General features: G+C 51.6%; 19 non-coding genes across 19 annotated transcripts; 7 read left to right on the top strand and 12 right to left on the bottom strand.

Moving 5' to 3' along the window:
- The first annotated feature begins 204 nt into the window (after window positions 1-204).
- Trnaa-ugc lies at window positions 205-277 on the top strand. The gene has a single exon. It is a non-coding gene; the product is annotated as a tRNA-Ala (tRNA).
- Window positions 278-869: 592 nt separating this feature from the next.
- On the bottom strand, window positions 870-944 carry Trnai-aau. The gene has a single exon. It is a non-coding gene; the product is annotated as a tRNA-Ile (tRNA).
- A 546-nt stretch (window positions 945-1,490) lies between these two features.
- Trnam-cau lies at window positions 1,491-1,563 on the bottom strand. Its single transcript has one exon. It is a non-coding gene; the product is annotated as a tRNA-Met (tRNA).
- A 2,269-nt stretch (window positions 1,564-3,832) lies between these two features.
- On the top strand, window positions 3,833-3,904 carry Trnaa-ugc. Its single transcript has one exon. It is a non-coding gene; the product is annotated as a tRNA-Ala (tRNA).
- Window positions 3,905-4,496: 592 nt separating this feature from the next.
- Window positions 4,497-4,570, bottom strand: Trnai-aau. The gene has a single exon. It is a non-coding gene; the product is annotated as a tRNA-Ile (tRNA).
- Window positions 4,571-5,116: 546 nt separating this feature from the next.
- Trnam-cau lies at window positions 5,117-5,189 on the bottom strand. Its single transcript has one exon. It is a non-coding gene; the product is annotated as a tRNA-Met (tRNA).
- A 2,285-nt stretch (window positions 5,190-7,474) lies between these two features.
- Window positions 7,475-7,546, top strand: Trnaa-ugc. The gene has a single exon. It is a non-coding gene; the product is annotated as a tRNA-Ala (tRNA).
- A 592-nt stretch (window positions 7,547-8,138) lies between these two features.
- Trnai-aau lies at window positions 8,139-8,212 on the bottom strand. The gene has a single exon. It is a non-coding gene; the product is annotated as a tRNA-Ile (tRNA).
- Window positions 8,213-8,758: 546 nt separating this feature from the next.
- Trnam-cau lies at window positions 8,759-8,831 on the bottom strand. Its single transcript has one exon. It is a non-coding gene; the product is annotated as a tRNA-Met (tRNA).
- A 2,277-nt stretch (window positions 8,832-11,108) lies between these two features.
- On the top strand, window positions 11,109-11,180 carry Trnaa-ugc. Its single transcript has one exon. It is a non-coding gene; the product is annotated as a tRNA-Ala (tRNA).
- Window positions 11,181-11,772: 592 nt separating this feature from the next.
- Window positions 11,773-11,846, bottom strand: Trnai-aau. Its single transcript has one exon. It is a non-coding gene; the product is annotated as a tRNA-Ile (tRNA).
- Window positions 11,847-12,392: 546 nt separating this feature from the next.
- Trnam-cau lies at window positions 12,393-12,465 on the bottom strand. The gene has a single exon. It is a non-coding gene; the product is annotated as a tRNA-Met (tRNA).
- Window positions 12,466-14,721: 2,256 nt separating this feature from the next.
- Trnaa-ugc lies at window positions 14,722-14,793 on the top strand. The gene has a single exon. It is a non-coding gene; the product is annotated as a tRNA-Ala (tRNA).
- A 592-nt stretch (window positions 14,794-15,385) lies between these two features.
- Trnai-aau lies at window positions 15,386-15,459 on the bottom strand. The gene has a single exon. It is a non-coding gene; the product is annotated as a tRNA-Ile (tRNA).
- A 546-nt stretch (window positions 15,460-16,005) lies between these two features.
- Window positions 16,006-16,078, bottom strand: Trnam-cau. Its single transcript has one exon. It is a non-coding gene; the product is annotated as a tRNA-Met (tRNA).
- A 2,265-nt stretch (window positions 16,079-18,343) lies between these two features.
- Trnaa-ugc lies at window positions 18,344-18,415 on the top strand. The gene has a single exon. It is a non-coding gene; the product is annotated as a tRNA-Ala (tRNA).
- Window positions 18,416-19,007: 592 nt separating this feature from the next.
- On the bottom strand, window positions 19,008-19,081 carry Trnai-aau. The gene has a single exon. It is a non-coding gene; the product is annotated as a tRNA-Ile (tRNA).
- A 546-nt stretch (window positions 19,082-19,627) lies between these two features.
- Window positions 19,628-19,700, bottom strand: Trnam-cau. The gene has a single exon. It is a non-coding gene; the product is annotated as a tRNA-Met (tRNA).
- Window positions 19,701-21,969: 2,269 nt separating this feature from the next.
- Trnaa-ugc lies at window positions 21,970-22,041 on the top strand. Its single transcript has one exon. It is a non-coding gene; the product is annotated as a tRNA-Ala (tRNA).
- The last annotated feature ends 270 nt before the right edge of the window (window positions 22,042-22,311 follow it).

The following is a 22,311-nucleotide window of genomic DNA, read 5'->3' as shown; positions in this document are numbered from 1 at the left end:
GCCAGAACGCCGTCCTCTGCGTCCTCTTGCGTCGCCGGCGCCGACTCTTGCCAAAGGGTGCGAAATGTGCATGGATACGCCGTGCGAATGCATCTGCATGTGCTCCCCTAGCCTACCTCGTAATGCGCCCTAGGGCTACGATCACCTTCGGCCGCTGCCGACTGGCGGGAGCCGACACAGCGCGGCGTGGGGGCGCCCGGTTGTGCGGTGGTGGTGTAAAAGGTCAGCATAGTTGCCTTGCAAGCAGTTGATCCGGGTTCGATTCCCGGCCACCGCAGCAGGCTTTCAGCTTTGCGTATGAGTACTTTTGCCACGCGCCGTTAAATTAATGTTCTTTCTCCCTCTTACTCGCTGCAGACCAGCCTACAGTGTGTCTCGACTTGTCTCGACTTTGCTCAGCTGACGCGAGAGCTGACGCTCTCCAGTCGGCCTATATCAAAACGACAAGCACGAGAAACGACTGAGAGAGGCAGGGAGAGGCGAGGCGGTGGACACACAGCACGCCCCTTCATTTCACGGTGGCGTCTCCCTCACTGAATCGGTCTGCAGCTGCGAAAACAAAGGAGAAAGAAAAATAGGAAGCAAAATTGCCAACAGTACCCTGTGTTCCCATGCGGTCACCCGCCCAAGCACTGACAAGGGCCAAAGTTGTTACACGTCGGCAATCGGGCATTTTCTTTCATTTTCTCTTTGCCGTATGAGAACCAGCGTATTCAACATATTGTGACCATTGCCGAGCGAATGCTGCAGCGCTTCCCGACGAGTCGGGTTCGGATCCTCTGCCAACGTCCACGCACGGCGATGATCTTTTGGTCATCACACTCGCCAGCTGAAATCGGCGCTGCCTTTTCGTAGTAGTAAAAGCCTACTGGCCCGTGGGGGGATCGAACACCACGACCTTCGCGTTATTAGCACGACGCTCTAACCAACTGAGCTAACGGGCCTCGACGCGGACGGTTGCTCAGCCCTACGCTGGAAACACGTCGCATGAAGCCACACGCCACTTCTAGGGTCACCGTGTGTCTGCTTCGCCCGTCTATGTTCTGCTGGCGGTCACGAAACAGTAGCTGTACTGCGAGCAGGACGGGAAACGGCAGCACGCACTGCTGAAACTTGAGACGATTCGTGTGGAAAAAATTCCGTTCCGGTTCCGGCAATCGAGCCCGGGCCTCCGGGGTGATAGCCAGGCATCCTAGCCACTAGATCTCACCGGATTTGGGCGTCCGTTCGACGGATCGGATGGTCTCTCGCACCCTTCTCTCTTTGCGAACGTCATTGCGCATACTGGCTGGCAAGGCGCGCACCTCAAAAGTCTCAGAGCAATGCTTTTGGCTTCATGCTCTACTGGGAGAAGAGGAAAAGGAAAGCTGTCAGTATCAATAACAGGAAGTATAAATTTTCTCTCTGAAGCGTTGAAACGTTGTGGATAACAAACAAGAAATAAGTTCGAGCCCTAGCGACAGCACCACCGTGAGTCACAGAAAATTAAATGCCCCGGGTGAGGATCGAACTCACGACCTTAAAATTATGAGACTTACGCGCTGACTACTGCGCTACCGAGGCACGGGGCGGACCGTTGGTCCTGGGAACTGGGCAAGTAGCGTACCCATTGTTAGACGCAGAGATACACTACTTGGTGGATAACGTGTTCTGTTGCTACACGTGCATTGCCGGCCCAGTTGATTGTGGTGGTGCTGCAGCTTTTGCAACGATGGGCAGTACTCCCCGTCGTTCAAGTTCATTGCCTCGGAGGCACCTGGACACAGCAACTTGTGAGGCCAGGCCGACGCCAGTCCGCAGAACATGACGCGAGCGTCTGAGTGGGGAACCGCGCGTGCTGCGTTCTCGGTTCTTCTCAAGGGAATCCCGCTATACATTCTTGTGGATCGTGCATCTCAAGCGCGCAAGCCACACGGCACCGCGGGAAAAGCAAAACGATGCATCGGCCGGGAATCGAACCCGGGCCGCCCGCGTGGCAGGCGAGCATTCTACCACTTTTTTTTTTTTTTTTTTTTTTTTTTTTTTTTTTTTTTTTTTTTTTTTGGCCTCCCAACTCCCCTTATAGCCCTCCTTACTCTCACCAAAATATGCCTTCTTCGGCGAGCTTCATCGCTATATTTGCTGGACTGTCGAACTTCGTGGAACAGTGGTATAACTTAAAACAAAATCATCTTCTGCTCAGTTAGTGTGGTGTCTTCTTCCACAGAAAAATGGAGAACTAAGAAAAATTTTATCGCGGAATTCGTGGACGGTCTTCTTTCCTCCGCTGGTTCAACTCTTCTGCTCGTAGTTCAACTAAACTCATATTCCGCTTAAAAGAAAAATATATTGTCCCTCCTGACTAACGTCAGTCACTCCGATGTAGCAGAGAGTTGTTACAAAACAGGTGGCAACGCAGGACAACAGCACAACATGACAGTTTATGTCGATGTGTGCATCACACGAAAGAAACAGAAATCACAGGAAAGTAATAAAATGAAATCGCGACAGTCCGGAAACAGAATTTAAGAGATTGGAAAAAAAACACTCCTGCAACTATGAATGTTCCACACAAACAGGCTGTATCTTCTAAAATACCCATGAAGTCTTGTGAACAAAATAAAATTCCTCAAAAGTAAAAGGACATTCCTCCCTTGGAGATAAAACCAGAACGACCCGTAGTGTGGGTGTGGCACAAGTCACCAACCATAACGCAAATAAAACAAAGAAAAGAAGGAAAAAGAAAGTAAAAATAGAACGCGTCAGCTCAGTAAATCTCAGTTCAAGGTGTTTGCCGCAGTTCCATTTCATAGCCGTAATCCAAGGCCGCCTTCAAAAAATTCGCAAACAGTTCGCGAAAGTGAACGCAATCCTTCAGTGTCATATACTGGGCCCACAAATAATCCAGGTAAATCACAGTATCAGTGACGGCCATATCGATAAGGGCATAAATCGTATGCCCTAAGATCCAGACAGTGGCGTTATTTTTCGTCCGCGGGAAAGCTTTGAAGTTAGGCACTATCACACGACGAACAGTCACAAGGTGAGGAGGCGTTCGATTAATGTGGGCGACCATTCGTTGACACAGCCGCCATACCGTCGACACCGATGCACACTCAAAACGATGTTCCCGTGTGTCCACAGCACCACATCTACCACAGTTGGCAGAGGGAAGGAGATGAATGTCGGCAAGCCGCTGGTTCGTCGCTAGGGTGTTGTTGACGATCTTAAACCAGAGCGCACTGACATCCGACGGCAACACCGGGTTGTTGATGTTTGCCCACACGTTCACCCATTCCACTGTAGGGTTCCGGAACACCAGTTTATGACGCGGAGGTTGTCCAGTCAGGGCAACGTAGAGTCCGCGGGCGGTCCTGTGTCTGTCGGTAGCCGTTGACAGAGCGTAGCTCCTCGTTAAAAAGTACTCCCGTATGTAGGACATCTTATACGGGATGGCCGCGAGAGAGACGGGCGCCGCTTCAGAGCGTGGGCGGACCACTGAACCACCGATGCTCAGACCAGTAGCAATCTTTCGCTGCTTCCCGAGCAGATGTCTCGAGATAACGTGGGACTGCCGTCAAGCGCCGTAGCATTCTGTCGAGAAAATGCTGCAGACGCTGAATCCTGCACTGTACTGCCTAAAAATGCCGCCAGAACGCCGTCCTCTGCGTCCTCTTGCGTCGCCGGCGCCGACTCTTGCCAAAGGGTGCGAAATGTGCATGGATACGCCGTGCGAATGCATCTGCATGTGCTCCCCTAGCCTACCTCGTAATGCGCCTAGGGCTACGATCACCTTCGGCCGCTGCCGACTGGCGGGAAGCCGACACAGCGCGGCGTGGGGGCGCCCGGTTGTGCGGTGGTGGTGTAAAGGTCAGCATAGTTGCCTTGCAAGCAGTTGATCCGGGTTCGATTCCCGGCCACCGCAGCAGGCTTTCAGCTTTGCGTATGAGTACTTTTGCCACGCGCCGTTAAATTAATGTTCTTTCTCCCTCTTACTCGCTGCAGACCAGCCTACAGTGTGTCTCGACTTGTCTCGACTTTGCTCAGCTGACGCGAGAGCTGACGCTCTCCAGTCGGCCTATATCAAAACGACAAGCACGAGAAACGACTGAGAGAGGCAGGGAGAGGCGAGGCGGTGGACACACAGCACGCCCCTTCATTTCACGGTGGCGTCTCCCTCACTGAATCGGTCTGCAGCTGCGAAAACAAAGGAGAAAGAAAAATAGGAAGCAAAATTGCCAACAGTACCCTGTGTTCCCATGCGGTCACCCGCCCAAGCACTGACAAGGGCCAAAGTTGTTACACGTCGGCAATCGGGCATTTTCTTTCATTTTCTCTTTGCCGTATGAGAACCAGCGTATTCAACATATTGTGACCATTGCCGAGCGAATGCTGCAGCGCTTCCCGACGAGTCGGGTTCGGATCCTCTGCCAACGTCCACGCACGGCGATGATCTTTTGGTCATCACACTCGCCAGCTGAAATCGGCGCTGCCTTTTCGTAGTAGTAAAAGTCTACTGGCCCGTGGGGGGATCGAACCCACGACCTTCGCGTTATTAGCACGACGCTCTAACCAACTGAGCTAACGGGCCTCGACGCGGACGGTTGCTCAGCCCTACGCTGGAAACACGTCGCATGAAGCCACACGCCACTTCTAGGGTCACCGTGTGTCTGCTTCGCCCGTCTATGTTCTGCTGGCGGTCACGAAACAGTAGCTGTACTGCGAGCAGGACGGGAAACGGCAGCACGCACTGCTGAAACTTGAGACGATTCGTGTGGAAAAAATTCCGTTCCGGTTCCGGCAATCGAGCCCGGGCCTCCGGGGTGATAGCCAGGCATCCTAGCCACTAGATCTCACCGGATTTGGGCGTCCGTTCGACGGATCGGATGGTCTCTCGCACCCTTCTCTCTTTGCGAACGTCATTGCGCATACTGGCTGGCAAGGCGCGCACCTCAAAAGTCTCAGAGCAATGCTTTTGGCTTCATGCTCTACTGGGAGAAGAGGAAAAGGAAAGCTGTCAGTATCAATAACAGGAAGTATAAATTTTCTCTCTGAAGCGTTGAAACGTTGTGGATAACAAACAAGAAATAAGTTCGAGCCCTAGCGACAGCACCACCGTGAGTCACAGAAAATTAAATGCCCCGGGTGAGGATCGAACTCACGACCTTAAAATTATGAGACTTACGCGCTGACTACTGCGCTACCGAGGCACGGGGCGGACCGTTGGTCCTGGGAACTGGGCAAGTAGCGTACCCATTGTTAGACGCAGAGATACACTACTTGGTGGATAACGTGTTCTGTTGCTACACGTGCATTGCCGGCCCAGTTGATTGTGGTGGTGCTGCAGCTTTTGCAACGATGGGCAGTACTCCCCGTCGTTCAAGTTCATTGCCTCGGAGGCACCTGGACACAGCAACTTGTGAGGCCAGGCCGACGCCAGTCCGCAGAACATGACGCGAGCGTCTGAGTGGGGAACCGCGCGTGCTGCGTTCTCGGTTCTTCTCAAGGGAATCCCGCTATACATTCTTGTGGATCGTGCATCTCAAGCGCGCAAGCCACACGGCACCGCGGGAAAAGCAAAACGATGCATCGGCCGGGAATCGAACCCGGGCCGCCCGCGTGGCAGGCGAGCATTCTACCACTTTTTTTTTTTTTTTTTTTTTTTTTTTTTTTTTTTTTTTTTTTTTTTTTTTTTTTTTTTTTTTTGGCCTCCCAACTCCCCTTATAGCCCTCCTTACTCTCACCAAAATATGCCTTCTTCGGCGAGCTTCATCGCTATATTTGCTGGACTGTCGAACTTCGTGGAACAGTGGTATAACTTAAAACAAAATCATCTTCTGCTCAGTTAGTGTGGTGTCTTCTTCCACAGAAAAATGGAGAACTAAGAAAAATTTTATCGCGGAATTCGTGGACGGTCTTCTTTCCTCCGCTGGTTCAACTCTTCTGCTCGTAGTTCAACTAAACTCATATTCCGCTTAAAAGAAAAATATATTGTCCCTCCTGACTAACGTCAGTCACTCCGATGTAGCAGAGAGTTGTTACAAAACAGGTGGCAACGCAGGACAACAGCACAACATGACAGTTTATGTCGATGTGTGCATCACACGAAAGAAACAGAAATCACAGGAAAGTAATAAAATGAAATCGCGACAGTCCGGAAACAGAATTTAAGAGATTGGAAAAAAAACACTCCTGCAACTATGAATGTTCCACACAAACAGGCTGTATCTTCTAAAATACCCATGAAGTCTTGTGAACAAAATAAAATTCCTCAAAAGTAAAAGGACATTCCTCCCTTGGAGATAAAACCAGAACGACCCGTAGTGTGGGTGTGGCACAAGTCACCAACCATAACGCAAATAAAACAAAGAAAAGAAGGAAAAAGAAAGTAAAAATAGAACGCGTCAGCTCAGTAAATCTCAGTTCAAGGTGTTTGCCGCAGTTCCATTTCATAGCCGTAATCCAAGGCCGCCTTCAAAAAATTCGCAAACAGTTCGCGAAAGTGAACGCAATCCTTCAGTGTCATATACTGGGCCCACAAATAATCCAGGTAAATCACAGTATCAGTGACGGCCATATCGATAAGGGCATAAATCGTATGCCCTAAGATCCAGACAGTGGCGTTATTTTTCGTCCGCGGGAAAGCTTTGAAGTTAGGCACTATCACACGACGAACAGTCACAAGGTGAGGAGGCGTTCGATTAATGTGGGCGACCATTCGTTGACACAGCCGCCATACCGTCGACACCGATGCACACTCAAAACGATGTTCCCGTGTGTCCACAGCACCACATCTACCACAGTTGGCAGAGGGAAGGAGATGAATGTCGGCAAGCCGCTGGTTCGTCGCTAGGGTGTTGTTGACGATCTTAAACCAGAGCGCACTGACATCCGACGGCAACACCGGGTTGTTGATGTTTGCCCACACGTTCACCCATTCCACTGTAGGGTTCCGGAACACCAGTTTATGACGCGGAGGTTGTCCAGTCAGGGCAACGTAGAGTCCGCGGGCGGTCCTGTGTCTGTCGGTAGCCGTTGACAGAGCGTAGCTCCTCGTTAAAAAGTACTCCCGTATGTAGGACATCTTATACGGGATGGCCGCGAGAGAGACGGGCGCCGCTTCAGAGCGTGGGCGGACCACTGAACCACCGATGCTCAGACCAGTAGCAATCTTTCGCTGCTTCCCGAGCAGATGTCTCGAGATAACGTGGGACTGCCGTCAAGCGCCGTAGCATTCTGTCGAGAAAATGCTGCAGACGCTGAATCCTGCACTGTACTGCCTAAAAATGCCGCCAGAACGCCGTCCTCTGCGTCCTCTTGCGTCGCCGGCGCCGACTCTTGCCAAAGGGTGCGAAATGTGCATGGATACGCCGTGCGAATGCATCTGCATGTGCTCCCCTAGCCTACCTCGTAATGCGCCTAGGGCTACGATCACCTTCGGCCGCTGCCGACTGGCGGGAAGCCGACACAGCGCGGCGTGGGGGCGCCCGGTTGTGCGGTGGTGGTGTAAAGGTCAGCATAGTTGCCTTGCAAGCAGTTGATCCGGGTTCGATTCCCGGCCACCGCAGCAGGCTTTCAGCTTTGCGTATGAGTACTTTTGCCACGCGCCGTTAAATTAATGTTCTTTCTCCCTCTTACTCGCTGCAGACCAGCCTACAGTGTGTCTCGACTTGTCTCGACTTTGCTCAGCTGACGCGAGAGCTGACGCTCTCCAGTCGGCCTATATCAAAACGACAAGCACGAGAAACGACTGAGAGAGGCAGGGAGAGGCGAGGCGGTGGACACACAGCACGCCCCTTCATTTCACGGTGGCGTCTCCCTCACTGAATCGGTCTGCAGCTGCGAAAACAAAGGAGAAAGAAAAATAGGAAGCAAAATTGCCAACAGTACCCTGTGTTCCCATGCGGTCACCCGCCCAAGCACTGACAAGGGCCAAAGTTGTTACACGTCGGCAATCGGGCATTTTCTTTCATTTTCTCTTTGCCGTATGAGAACCAGCGTATTCAACATATTGTGACCATTGCCGAGCGAATGCTGCAGCGCTTCCCGACGAGTCGGGTTCGGATCCTCTGCCAACGTCCACGCACGGCGATGATCTTTTGGTCATCACACTCGCCAGCTGAAATCGGCGCTGCCTTTTCGTAGTAGTAAAAGTCTACTGGCCCGTGGGGGGATCGAACCCACGACCTTCGCGTTATTAGCACGACGCTCTAACCAACTGAGCTAACGGGCCTCGACGCGGACGGTTGCTCAGCCCTACGCTGGAAACACGTCGCATGAAGCCACACGCCACTTCTAGGGTCACCGTGTGTCTGCTTCGCCCGTCTATGTTCTGCTGGCGGTCACGAAACAGTAGCTGTACTGCGAGCAGGACGGGAAACGGCAGCACGCACTGCTGAAACTTGAGACGATTCGTGTGGAAAAAATTCCGTTCCGGTTCCGGCAATCGAGCCCGGGCCTCCGGGGTGATAGCCAGGCATCCTAGCCACTAGATCTCACCGGATTTGGGCGTCCGTTCGACGGATCGGATGGTCTCTCGCACCCTTCTCTCTTTGCGAACGTCATTGCGCATACTGGCTGGCAAGGCGCGCACCTCAAAAGTCTCAGAGCAATGCTTTTGGCTTCATGCTCTACTGGGAGAAGAGGAAAAGGAAAGCTGTCAGTATCAATAACAGGAAGTATAAATTTTCTCTCTGAAGCGTTGAAACGTTGTGGATAACAAACAAGAAATAAGTTCGAGCCCTAGCGACAGCACCACCGTGAGTCACAGAAAATTAAATGCCCCGGGTGAGGATCGAACTCACGACCTTAAAATTATGAGACTTACGCGCTGACTACTGCGCTACCGAGGCACGGGGCGGACCGTTGGTCCTGGGAACTGGGCAAGTAGCGTACCCATTGTTAGACGCAGAGATACACTACTTGGTGGATAACGTGTTCTGTTGCTACACGTGCATTGCCGGCCCAGTTGATTGTGGTGGTGCTGCAGCTTTTGCAACGATGGGCAGTACTCCCCGTCGTTCAAGTTCATTGCCTCGGAGGCACCTGGACACAGCAACTTGTGAGGCCAGGCCGACGCCAGTCCGCAGAACATGACGCGAGCGTCTGAGTGGGGAACCGCGCGTGCTGCGTTCTCGGTTCTTCTCAAGGGAATCCCGCTATACATTCTTGTGGATCGTGCATCTCAAGCGCGCAAGCCACACGGCACCGCGGGAAAAGCAAAACGATGCATCGGCCGGGAATCGAACCCGGGCCGCCCGCGTGGCAGGCGAGCATTCTACCACTTTTTTTTTTTTTTTTTTTTTTTTTTTTTTTTTTTTTTTTTTTTTTTTTTTTTTTTGGCCTCCCAACTCCCCTTATAGCCCTCCTTACTCTCACCAAAATATGCCTTCTTCGGCGAGCTTCATCGCTATATTTGCTGGACTGTCGAACTTCGTGGAACAGTGGTATAACTTAAAACAAAATCATCTTCTGCTCAGTTAGTGTGGTGTCTTCTTCCACAGAAAAATGGAGAACTAAGAAAAATTTTATCGCGGAATTCGTGGACGGTCTTCTTTCCTCCGCTGGTTCAACTCTTCTGCTCGTAGTTCAACTAAACTCATATTCCGCTTAAAAGAAAAATATATTGTCCCTCCTGACTAACGTCAGTCACTCCGATGTAGCAGAGAGTTGTTACAAAACAGGTGGCAACGCAGGACAACAGCACAACATGACAGTTTATGTCGATGTGTGCATCACACGAAAGAAACAGAAATCACAGGAAAGTAATAAAATGAAATCGCGACAGTCCGGAAACAGAATTTAAGAGATTGGAAAAAAAACACTCCTGCAACTATGAATGTTCCACACAAACAGGCTGTATCTTCTAAAATACCCATGAAGTCTTGTGAACAAAATAAAATTCCTCAAAAGTAAAAGGACATTCCTCCCTTGGAGATAAAACCAGAACGACCCGTAGTGTGGGTGTGGCACAAGTCACCAACCATAACGCAAATAAAACAAAGAAAAGAAGGAAAAAGAAAGTAAAAATAGAACGCGTCAGCTCAGTAAATCTCAGTTCAAGGTGTTTGCCGCAGTTCCATTTCATAGCCGTAATCCAAGGCCGCCTTCAAAAAATTCGCAAACAGTTCGCGAAAGTGAACGCAATCCTTCAGTGTCATATACTGGGCCCACAAATAATCCAGGTAAATCACAGTATCAGTGACGGCCATATCGATAAGGGCATAAATCGTATGCCCTAAGATCCAGACAGTGGCGTTATTTTTCGTCCGCGGGAAAGCTTTGAAGTTAGGCACTATCACACGACGAACAGTCACAAGGTGAGGAGGCGTTCGATTAATGTGGGCGACCATTCGTTGACACAGCCGCCATACCGTCGACACCGATGCACACTCAAAACGATGTTCCCGTGTGTCCACAGCACCACATCTACCACAGTTGGCAGAGGGAAGGAGATGAATGTCGGCAAGCCGCTGGTTCGTCGCTAGGGTGTTGTTGACGATCTTAAACCAGAGCGCACTGACATCCGACGGCAACACCGGGTTGTTGATGTTTGCCCACACGTTCACCCATTCCACTGTAGGGTTCCGGAACACCAGTTTATGACGCGGAGGTTGTCCAGTCAGGGCAACGTAGAGTCCGCGGGCGGTCCTGTGTCTGTCGGTAGCCGTTGACAGAGCGTAGCTCCTCGTTAAAAAGTACTCCCGTATGTAGGACATCTTATACGGGATGGCCGCGAGAGAGACGGGCGCCGCTTCAGAGCGTGGGCGGACCACTGAACCACCGATGCTCAGACCAGTAGCAATCTTTCGCTGCTTCCCGAGCAGATGTCTCGAGATAACGTGGGACTGCCGTCAAGCGCCGTAGCATTCTGTCGAGAAAATGCTGCAGACGCTGAATCCTGCACTGTACTGCCTAAAAATGCCGCCAGAACGCCGTCCTCTGCGTCCTCTTGCGTCGCCGGCGCCGACTCTTGCCAAAGGGTGCGAAATGTGCATGGATACGCCGTGCGAATGCATCTGCATGTGCTCCCCTAGCCTACCTCGTAATGCGCCTAGGGCTACGATCACCTTCGGCCGCTGCCGACTGGCGGGAAGCCGACACAGCGCGGCGTGGGGGCGCCCGGTTGTGCGGTGGTGGTGTAAAGGTCAGCATAGTTGCCTTGCAAGCAGTTGATCCGGGTTCGATTCCCGGCCACCGCAGCAGGCTTCCAGCTTTGCGTATGAGTACTTTTGCCACGCGCCGTTAAATTAATGTTCTTTCTCCCTCTTACTCGCTGCAGACCAGCCTACAGTGTGTCTCGACTTGTCTCGACTTTGCTCAGCTGACGCGAGAGCTGACGCTCTCCAGTCGGCCTATATCAAAACGACAAGCACGAGAAACGACTGAGAGAGGCAGGGAGAGGCGAGGCGGTGGACACACAGCACGCCCCTTCATTTCACGGTGGCGTCTCCCTCACTGAATCGGTCTGCAGCTGCGAAAACAAAGGAGAAAGAAAAATAGGAAGCAAAATTGCCAACAGTACCCTGTGTTCCCATGCGGTCACCCGCCCAAGCACTGACAAGGGCCAAAGTTGTTACACGTCGGCAATCGGGCATTTTCTTTCATTTTCTCTTTGCCGTATGAGAACCAGCGTATTCAACATATTGTGACCATTGCCGAGCGAATGCTGCAGCGCTTCCCGACGAGTCGGGTTCGGATCCTCTGCCAACGTCCACGCACGGCGATGATCTTTTGGTCATCACACTCGCCAGCTGAAATCGGCGCTGCCTTTTCGTAGTAGTAAAAGTCTACTGGCCCGTGGGGGGATCGAACCCACGACCTTCGCGTTATTAGCACGACGCTCTAACCAACTGAGCTAACGGGCCTCGACGCGGACGGTTGCTCAGCCCTACGCTGGAAACACGTCGCATGAAGCCACACGCCACTTCTAGGGTCACCGTGTGTCTGCTTCGCCCGTCTATGTTCTGCTGGCGGTCACGAAACAGTAGCTGTACTGCGAGCAGGACGGGAAACGGCAGCACGCACTGCTGAAACTTGAGACGATTCGTGTGGAAAAAATTCCGTTCCGGTTCCGGCAATCGAGCCCGGGCCTCCGGGGTGATAGCCAGGCATCCTAGCCACTAGATCTCACCGGATTTGGGCGTCCGTTCGACGGATCGGATGGTCTCTCGCACCCTTCTCTCTTTGCGAACGTCATTGCGCATACTGGCTGGCAAGGCGCGCACCTCAAAAGTCTCAGAGCAATGCTTTTGGCTTCATGCTCTACTGGGAGAAGAGGAAAAGGAAAGCTGTCAGTATCAATAACAGGAAGTATAAATTTTCTCTCTGAAGCGTTGAAACGTTGTGGATAACAAACAAGAAATAAGTTCGAGCCCTAGCGACAGCACCACCGTGAGTCACAGAAAATTAAATGCCCCGGGTGAGGATCGAACTCACGACCTTAAAATTATGAGACTTACGCGCTGACTACTGCGCTACCGAGGCACGGGGCGGACCGTTGGTCCTGGGAACTGGGCAAGTAGCGTACCCATTGTTAGACGCAGAGATACACTACTTGGTGGATAACGTGTTCTGTTGCTACACGTGCATTGCCGGCCCAGTTGATTGTGGTGGTGCTGCAGCTTTTGCAACGATGGGCAGTACTCCCCGTCGTTCAAGTTCATTGCCTCGGAGGCACCTGGACACAGCAACTTGTGAGGCCAGGCCGACGCCAGTCCGCAGAACATGACGCGAGCGTCTGAGTGGGGAACCGCGCGTGCTGCGTTCTCGGTTCCGCTATACATTCTTGTGGATCGTGCATCTCAAGCGCGCAAGCCACACGGCACCGCGGGAAAAGCAAAACGATGCATCGGCCGGGAATCGAACCTGGGCCGCCCGCGTGGCAGGCGAGCATTCTACCACTTTTGTTTTTTTTTTTTTTTTTTTTTTTTTTTTTTTTTTTTTTTTTTTTTGGCCTCCCAACTCCCCTTATAGCCCTCCTTACTCTCACCAAAATATGCCTTCTTCGGCGAGCTTCATCGCTATATTTGCTGGACTGTCGAACTTCGTGGAACAGTGGTATAACTTAAAACAAAATCATCTTCTGCTCAGTTAGTGTGGTGTCTTCTTCCACAGAAAAATGGAGAACTAAGAAAAATTTTATCGCGGAATTCGTGGACGGTCTTCTTTCCTCCGCTGGTTCAACTCTTCTGCTCGTAGTTCAACTAAACTCATATTCCGCTTAAAAGAAAAATATATTGTCCCTCCTGACTAACGTCAGTCACTCCGATGTAGCAGAGAGTTGTTACAAAACAGGTGGCAACGCAGGACAACAGCACAACATGACAGTTTATGTCGATGTGTGCATCACACGAAAGAAACAGAAATCACAGGAAAGTAATAAAATGAAATCGCGACAGTCCGGAAACAGAATTTAAGAGATTGGAAAAAAAACACTCCTGCAACTATGAATGTTCCACACAAACAGGCTGTATCTTCTAAAATACCCATGAAGTCTTGTGAACAAAATAAAATTCCTCAAAAGTAAAAGGACATTCCTCCCTTGGAGATAAAACCAGAACGACCCGTAGTGTGGGTGTGGCACAAGTCACCAACCATAACGCAAATAAAACAAAGAAAAGAAGGAAAAAGAAAGTAAAAATAGAACGCGTCAGCTCAGTAAATCTCAGTTCAAGGTGTTTGCCGCAGTTCCATTTCATAGCCGTAATCCAAGGCCGCCTTCAAAAAATTCGCAAACAGTTCGCGAAAGTGAACGCAATCCTTCAGTGTCATATACTGGGCCCACAAATAATCCAGGTAAATCACAGTATCAGTGACGGCCATATCGATAAGGGCATAAATCGTATGCCCTAAGATCCAGACAGTGGCGTTATTTTTCGTCCGCGGGAAAGCTTTGAAGTTAGGCACTATCACACGACGAACAGTCACAAGGTGAGGAGGCGTTCGATTAATGTGGGCGACCATTCGTTGACACAGCCGCCATACCGTCGACACCGATGCACACTCAAAACGATGTTCCCGTGTGTCCACAGCACCACATCTACCACAGTTGGCAGAGGGAAGGAGATGAATGTCGGCAAGCCGCTGGTTCGTCGCTAGGGTGTTGTTGACGATCTTAAACCAGAGCGCACTGACATCCGACGGCAACACCGGGTTGTTGATGTTTGCCCACACGTTCACCCATTCCACTGTAGGGTTCCGGAACACCAGTTTATGACGCGGAGGTTGTCCAGTCAGGGCAACGTAGAGTCCGCGGGCGGTCCTGTGTCTGTCGGTAGCCGTTGACAGAGCGTAGCTCCTCGTTAAAAAGTACTCCCGTATGTAGGACATCTTATACGGGATGGCCGCGAGAGAGACGGGCGCCGCTTCAGAGCGTGGGCGGACCACTGAACCACCGATGCTCAGACCAGTAGCAATCTTTCGCTGCTTCCCGAGCAGATGTCTCGAGATAACGTGGGACTGCCGTCAAGCGCCGTAGCATTCTGTCGAGAAAATGCTGCAGACGCTGAATCCTGCACTGTACTGCCTAAAAATGCCGCCAGAACGCCGTCCTCTGCGTCCTCTTGCGTCGCCGGCGCCGACTCTTGCCAAAGGGTGCGAAATGTGCATGGATACGCCGTGCGAATGCATCTGCATGTGCTCCCCTAGCCTACCTCGTAATGCGCCTAGGGCTACGATCACCTTCGGCCGCTGCCGACTGGCGGGAAGCCGACACAGCGCGGCGTGGGGGCGCCCGGTTGTGCGGTGGTGGTGTAAAGGTCAGCATAGTTGCCTTGCAAGCAGTTGATCCGGGTTCGATTCCCGGCCACCGCAGCAGGCTTTCAGCTTTGCGTATGAGTACTTTTGCCACGCGCCGTTAAATTAATGTTCTTTCTCCCTCTTACTCGCTGCAGACCAGCCTACAGTGTGTCTCGACTTGTCTCGACTTTGCTCAGCTGACGCGAGAGCTGACGCTCTCCAGTCGGCCTATATCAAAACGACAAGCACGAGAAACGACTGAGAGAGGCAGGGAGAGGCGAGGCGGTGGACACACAGCACGCCCCTTCATTTCACGGTGGCGTCTCCCTCACTGAATCGGTCTGCAGCTGCGAAAACAAAGGAGAAAGAAAAATAGGAAGCAAAATTGCCAACAGTACCCTGTGTTCCCATGCGGTCACCCGCCCAAGCACTGACAAGGGCCAAAGTTGTTACACGTCGGCAATCGGGCATTTTCTTTCATTTTCTCTTTGCCGTATGAGAACCAGCGTATTCAACATATTGTGACCATTGCCGAGCGAATGCTGCAGCGCTTCCCGACGAGTCGGGTTCGGATCCTCTGCCAACGTCCACGCACGGCGATGATCTTTTGGTCATCACACTCGCCAGCTGAAATCGGCGCTGCCTTTTCGTAGTAGTAAAAGTCTACTGGCCCGTGGGGGGATCGAACCCACGACCTTCGCGTTATTAGCACGACGCTCTAACCAACTGAGCTAACGGGCCTCGACGCGGACGGTTGCTCAGCCCTACGCTGGAAACACGTCGCATGAAGCCACACGCCACTTCTAGGGTCACCGTGTGTCTGCTTCGCCCGTCTATGTTCTGCTGGCGGTCACGAAACAGTAGCTGTACTGCGAGCAGGACGGGAAACGGCAGCACGCACTGCTGAAACTTGAGACGATTCGTGTGGAAAAAATTCCGTTCCGGTTCCGGCAATCGAGCCCGGGCCTCCGGGGTGATAGCCAGGCATCCTAGCCACTAGATCTCACCGGATTTGGGCGTCCGTTCGACGGATCGGATGGTCTCTCGCACCCTTCTCTCTTTGCGAACGTCATTGCGCATACTGGCTGGCAAGGCGCGCACCTCAAAAGTCTCAGAGCAATGCTTTTGGCTTCATGCTCTACTGGGAGAAGAGGAAAAGGAAAGCTGTCAGTATCAATAACAGGAAGTATAAATTTTCTCTCTGAAGCGTTGAAACGTTGTGGATAACAAACAAGAAATAAGTTCGAGCCCTAGCGACAGCACCACCGTGAGTCACAGAAAATTAAATGCCCCGGGTGAGGATCGAACTCACGACCTTAAAATTATGAGACTTACGCGCTGACTACTGCGCTACCGAGGCACGGGGCGGACCGTTGGTCCTGGGAACTGGGCAAGTAGCGTACCCATTGTTAGACGCAGAGATACACTACTTGGTGGATAACGTGTTCTGTTGCTACACGTGCATTGCCGGCCCAGTTGATTGTGGTGGTGCTGCAGCTTTTGCAACGATGGGCAGTACTCCCCGTCGTTCAAGTTCATTGCCTCGGAGGCACCTGGACACAGCAACTTGTGAGGCCAGGCCGACGCCAGTCCGCAGAACATGACGCGAGCGTCTGAGTGGGGAACCGCGCGTGCTGCGTTCTCGGTTCTTCTCAAGGGAATCCCGCTATACATTCTTGTGGATCGTGCATCTCAAGCGCGCAAGCCACACGGCACCGCGGGAAAAGCAAAACGATGCATCGGCCGGGAATCGAACCCGGGCCGCCCGCGTGGCAGGCGAGCATTCTACCATTTTTTTTTTTTTTTTTTTTTTTTTTTTTTTTTTTTTTTTTTTTTGGCCTCCCAACTCCCCTTATAGCCCTCCTTACTCTCACCAAAATATGCCTTCTTCGGCGAGCTTCATCGCTATATTTGCTGGACTGTCGAACTTCGTGGAACAGTGGTATAACTTAAAACAAAATCATCTTCTGCTCAGTTAGTGTGGTGTCTTCTTCCACAGAAAAATGGAGAACTAAGAAAAATTTTATCGCGGAATTCGTGGACGGTCTTCTTTCCTCCGCTGGTTCAACTCTTCTGCTCGTAGTTCAACTAAACTCATATTCCGCTTAAAAGAAAAATATATTGTCCCTCCTGACTAACGTCAGTCACTCCGATGTAGCAGAGAGTTGTTACAAAACAGGTGGCAACGCAGGACAACAGCACAACATGACAGTTTATGTCGATGTGTGCATCACACGAAAGAAACAGAAATCACAGGAAAGTAATAAAATGAAATCGCGACAGTCCGGAAACAGAATTTAAGAGATTGGAAAAAAAACACTCCTGCAACTATGAATGTTCCACACAAACAGGCTGTATCTTCTAAAATACCCATGAAGTCTTGTGAACAAAATAAAATTCCTCAAAAGTAAAAGGACATTCCTCCCTTGGAGATAAAACCAGAACGACCCGTAGTGTGGGTGTGGCACAAGTCACCAACCATAACGCAAATAAAACAAAGAAAAGAAGGAAAAAGAAAGTAAAAATAGAACGCGTCAGCTCAGTAAATCTCAGTTCAAGGTGTTTGCCGCAGTTCCATTTCATAGCCGTAATCCAAGGCCGCCTTCAAAAAATTCGCAAACAGTTCGCGAAAGTGAACGCAATCCTTCAGTGTCATATACTGGGCCCACAAATAATCCAGGTAAATCACAGTATCAGTGACGGCCATATCGATAAGGGCATAAATCGTATGCCCTAAGATCCAGACAGTGGCGTTATTTTTCGTCCGCGGGAAAGCTTTGAAGTTAGGCACTATCACACGACGAACAGTCACAAGGTGAGGAGGCGTTCGATTAATGTGGGCGACCATTCGTTGACACAACCGCCATACCGTCGACACCGATGCACACTCAAAACGATGTTCCCGTGTGTCCACAGCACCACATCTACCACAGTTGGCAGAGGGAAGGAGATGAATGTCGGCAAGCCGCTGGTTCGTCGCTAGGGTGTTGTTGACGATCTTAAACCAGAGCGCACTGACATCCGACGGCAACACCGGGTTGTTGATGTTTGCCCACACGTTCACCCATTCCACTGTAGGGTTCCGGAACACCAGTTTATGACGCGGAGGTTGTCCAGTCAGGGCAACGTAGAGTCCGCGGGCGGTCCTGTGTCTGTCGGTAGCCGTTGACAGAGCGTAGCTCCTCGTTAAAAAGTACTCCCGTATGTAGGACATCTTATACGGGATGGCCGCGAGAGAGACGGGCGCCGCTTCAGAGCGTGGGCGGACCACTGAACCACCGATGCTCAGACCAGTAGCAATCTTTCGCTGCTTCCCGAGCAGATGTCTCGAGATAACGTGGGACTGCCGTCAAGCGCCGTAGCATTCTGTCGAGAAAATGCTGCAGACGCTGAATCCTGCACTGTACTGCCTAAAAATGCCGCCAGAACGCCGTCCTCTGCGTCCTCTTGCGTCGCCGGCGCCGACTCTTGCCAAAGGGTGCGAAATGTGCATGGATACGCCGTGCGAATGCATCTGCATGTGCTCCCCTAGCCTACCTCGTAATGCGCCTAGGGCTACGATCACCTTCGGCCGCTGCCGACTGGCGGGAAGCCGACACAGCGCGGCGTGGGGGCGCCCGGTTGTGCGGTGGTGGTGTAAAGGTCAGCATAGTTGCCTTGCAAGCAGTTGATCCGGGTTCGATTCCCGGCCACCGCAGCAGGCTTTCAGCTTTGCGTATGAGTACTTTTGCCACGCGCCGTTAAATTAATGTTCTTTCTCCCTCTTACTCGCTGCAGACCAGCCTACAGTGTGTCTCGACTTGTCTCGACTTTGCTCAGCTGACGCGAGAGCTGACGCTCTCCAGTCGGCCTATATCAAAACGACAAGCACGAGAAACGACTGAGAGAGGCAGGGAGAGGCGAGGCGGTGGACACACAGCACGCCCCTTCATTTCACGGTGGCGTCTCCCTCACTGAATCGGTCTGCAGCTGCGAAAACAAAGGAGAAAGAAAAATAGGAAGCAAAATTGCCAACAGTACCCTGTGTTCCCATGCGGTCACCCGCCCAAGCACTGACAAGGGCCAAAGTTGTTACACGTCGGCAATCGGGCATTTTCTTTCATTTTCTCTTTGCCGTATGAGAACCAGCGTATTCAACATATTGTGACCATTGCCGAGCGAATGCTGCAGCGCTTCCCGACGAGTCGGGTTCGGATCCTCTGCCAACGTCCACGCACGGCGATGATCTTTTGGTCATCACACTCGCCAGCTGAAATCGGCGCTGCCTTTTCGTAGTAGTAAAAGTCTACTGGCCCGTGGGGGGATCGAACCCACGACCTTCGCGTTATTAGCACGACGCTCTAACCAACTGAGCTAACGGGCCTCGACGCGGACGGTTGCTCAGCCCTACGCTGGAAACACGTCGCATGAAGCCACACGCCACTTCTAGGGTCACCGTGTGTCTGCTTCGCCCATCTATGTTCTGCTGGCGGTCACGAAACAGTAGCTGTACTGCGAGCAGGACGGGAAACGGCAGCACGCACTGCTGAAACTTGAGACGATTCGTGTGGAAAAAATTCCGTTCCGGTTCCGGCAATCGAGCCCGGGCCTCCGGGGTGATAGCCAGGCATCCTAGCCACTAGATCTCACCGGATTTGGGCGTCCGTTCGACGGATCGGATGGTCTCTCGCACCCTTCTCTCTTTGCGAACGTCATTGCGCATACTGGCTGGCAAGGCGCGCACCTCAAAAGTCTCAGAGCAATGCTTTTGGCTTCATGCTCTACTGGGAGAAGAGGAAAAGGAAAGCTGTCAGTATCAATAACAGGAAGTACAAATTTTCTCTCTGAAGCGTTGAAACGTTGTGGATAACAAACAAGAAATAAGTTCGAGCCCTAGCGACAGCACCACCGTGAGTCACAGAAAATTAAATGCCCCGGGTGAGGATCGAACTCACGACCTTAAAATTATGAGACTTACGCGCTGACTACTGCGCTACCGAGGCACGGGGCGGACCGTTGGTCCTGGGAACTGGGCAAGTAGCGTACCCATTGTTAGACGCAGAGATACACTACTTGGTGGATAACGTGTTCTGTTGCTACACGTGCATTGCCGGCCCAGTTGATTGTGGTGGTGCTGCAGCTTTTGCAACGATGGGCAGTACTCCCCGTCGTTCAAGTTCATTGCCTCGGAGGCACCTGGACACAGCAACTTGTGAGGCCAGGCCGACGCCAGTCCGCAGAACATGACGCGAGCGTCTGAGTGGGGAACCGCGCGTGCTGCGTTCTCGGTTCTTCTCAAGGGAATCCCGCTATACATTCTTGTGGATCGTGCATCTCAAGCGCGCAAGCCACACGGCACCGCGGGAAAAGCAAAACGATGCATCGGCCGGGAATCGAACCCGGGCCGCCCGCGTGGCAGGCGAGCATTCTACCACTTTTTTTTTTTTTTTTTTTTTTTTTTTTTTTTTTTTTTTTTTTTTTTTGGCCTCCCAACTCCCCTTATAGCCCTCCTTACTCTCACCAAAATATGCCTTCTTCGGCGAGCTTCATCGCTATATTTGCTGGACTGTCGAACTTCGTGGAACAGTGGTATAACTTAAAACAAAATCATCTTCTGCTCAGTTAGTGTGGTGTCTTCTTCCACAGAAAAATGGAGAACTAAGAAAAATTTTATCGCGGAATTCGTGGACGGTCTTCTTTCCTCCGCTGGTTCAACTCTTCTGCTCGTAGTTCAACTAAACTCATATTCCGCTTAAAAGAAAAATATATTGTCCCTCCTGACTAACGTCAGTCACTCCGATGTAGCAGAGAGTTGTTACAAAACAGGTGGCAACGCAGGACAACAGCACAACATGACAGTTTATGTCGATGTGTGCATCACACGAAAGAAACAGAAATCACAGGAAAGTAATAAAATGAAATCGCGACAGTCCGGAAACAGAATTTAAGAGATTGGAAAAAAAACACTCCTGCAACTATGAATGTTCCACACAAACAGGCTGTATCTTCTAAAATACCCATGAAGTCTTGTGAACAAAATAAAATTCCTCAAAAGTAAAAGGACATTCCTCCCTTGGAGATAAAACCAGAACGACCCGTAGTGTGGGTGTGGCACAAGTCACCAACCATAACGCAAATAAAACAAAGAAAAGAAGGAAAAAGAAAGTAAAAATAGAACGCGTCAGCTCAGTAAATCTCAGTTCAAGGTGTTTGCCGCAGTTCCATTTCATAGCCGTAATCCAAGGCCGCCTTCAAAAAATTCGCAAACAGTTCGCGAAAGTGAACGCAATCCTTCAGTGTCATATACTGGGCCCACAAATAATCCAGGTAAATCACAGTATCAGTGACGGCCATATCGATAAGGGCATAAATCGTATGCCCTAAGATCCAGACAGTGGCGTTATTTTTCGTCCGCGGGAAAGCTTTGAAGTTAGGCACTATCACACGACGAACAGTCACAAGGTGAGGAGGCGTTCGATTAATGTGGGCGACCATTCGTTGACACAGCCGCCATACCGTCGACACCGATGCACACTCAAAACGATGTTCCCGTGTGTCCACAGCACCACATCTACCACAGTTGGCAGAGGGAAGGAGATGAATGTCGGCAAGCCGCTGGTTCGTCGCTAGGGTGTTGTTGACGATCTTAAACCAGAGCGCACTGACATCCGACGGCAACACCGGGTTGTTGATGTTTGCCCACACGTTCACCCATTCCACTGTAGGGTTCCGGAACACCAGTTTATGACGCGGAGGTTGTCCAGTCAGGGCAACGTAGAGTCCGCGGGCGGTCCTGTGTCTGTCGGTAGCCGTTGACAGAGCGTAGCTCCTCGTTAAAAAGTACTCCCGTATGTAGGACATCTTATACGGGATGGCCGCGAGAGAGACGGGCGCCGCTTCAGAGCGTGGGCGGACCACTGAACCACCGATGCTCAGACCAGTAGCAATCTTTCGCTGCTTCCCGAGCAGATGTCTCGAGATAACGTGGGACTGCCGTCAAGCGCCGTAGCATTCTGTCGAGAAAATGCTGCAGACGCTGAATCCTGCACTGTACTGCCTAAAAATGCCGCCAGAACGCCGTCCTCTGCGTCCTCTTGCGTCGCCGGCGCCGACTCTTGCCAAAGGGTGCGAAATGTGCATGGATACGCCGTGCGAATGCATCTGCATGTGCTCCCCTAGCCTACCTCGTAATGCGCCTAGGGCTACGATCACCTTCGGCCGCTGCCGACTGGCGGGAAGCCGACACAGCGCGGCGTGGGGGCGCCCGGTTGTGCGGTGGTGGTGTAAAGGTCAGCATAGTTGCCTTGCAAGCAGTTGATCCGGGTTCGATTCCCGGCCACCGCAGCAGGCTTTCAGCTTTGCGTATGAGTACTTTTGCCACGCGCCGTTAAATTAATGTTCTTTCTCCCTCTTACTCGCTGCAGACCAGCCTACAGTGTGTCTCGACTTGTCTCGACTTTGCTCAGCTGACGCGAGAGCTGACGCTCTCCAGTCGGCCTATATCAAAACGACAAGCACGAGAAACGACTGAGAGAGGCAGGGAGAGGCGAGGCGGTGGACACACAGCACGCCCCTTCATTTCACGGTGGCGTCTCCCTCACTGAATCGGTCTGC

The sequence above is a fragment of the Schistocerca piceifrons genome, unplaced genomic scaffold (assembly GCF_021461385.2).
Source record: "Schistocerca piceifrons isolate TAMUIC-IGC-003096 unplaced genomic scaffold, iqSchPice1.1 HiC_scaffold_397, whole genome shotgun sequence".
NCBI classification, from domain to species: domain Eukaryota; kingdom Metazoa; phylum Arthropoda; class Insecta; order Orthoptera; family Acrididae; genus Schistocerca; species Schistocerca piceifrons.
The sequence above is the reverse complement of the archived record's forward strand: the minus strand, read 5'-3'. Positions and strand labels throughout refer to the sequence as shown.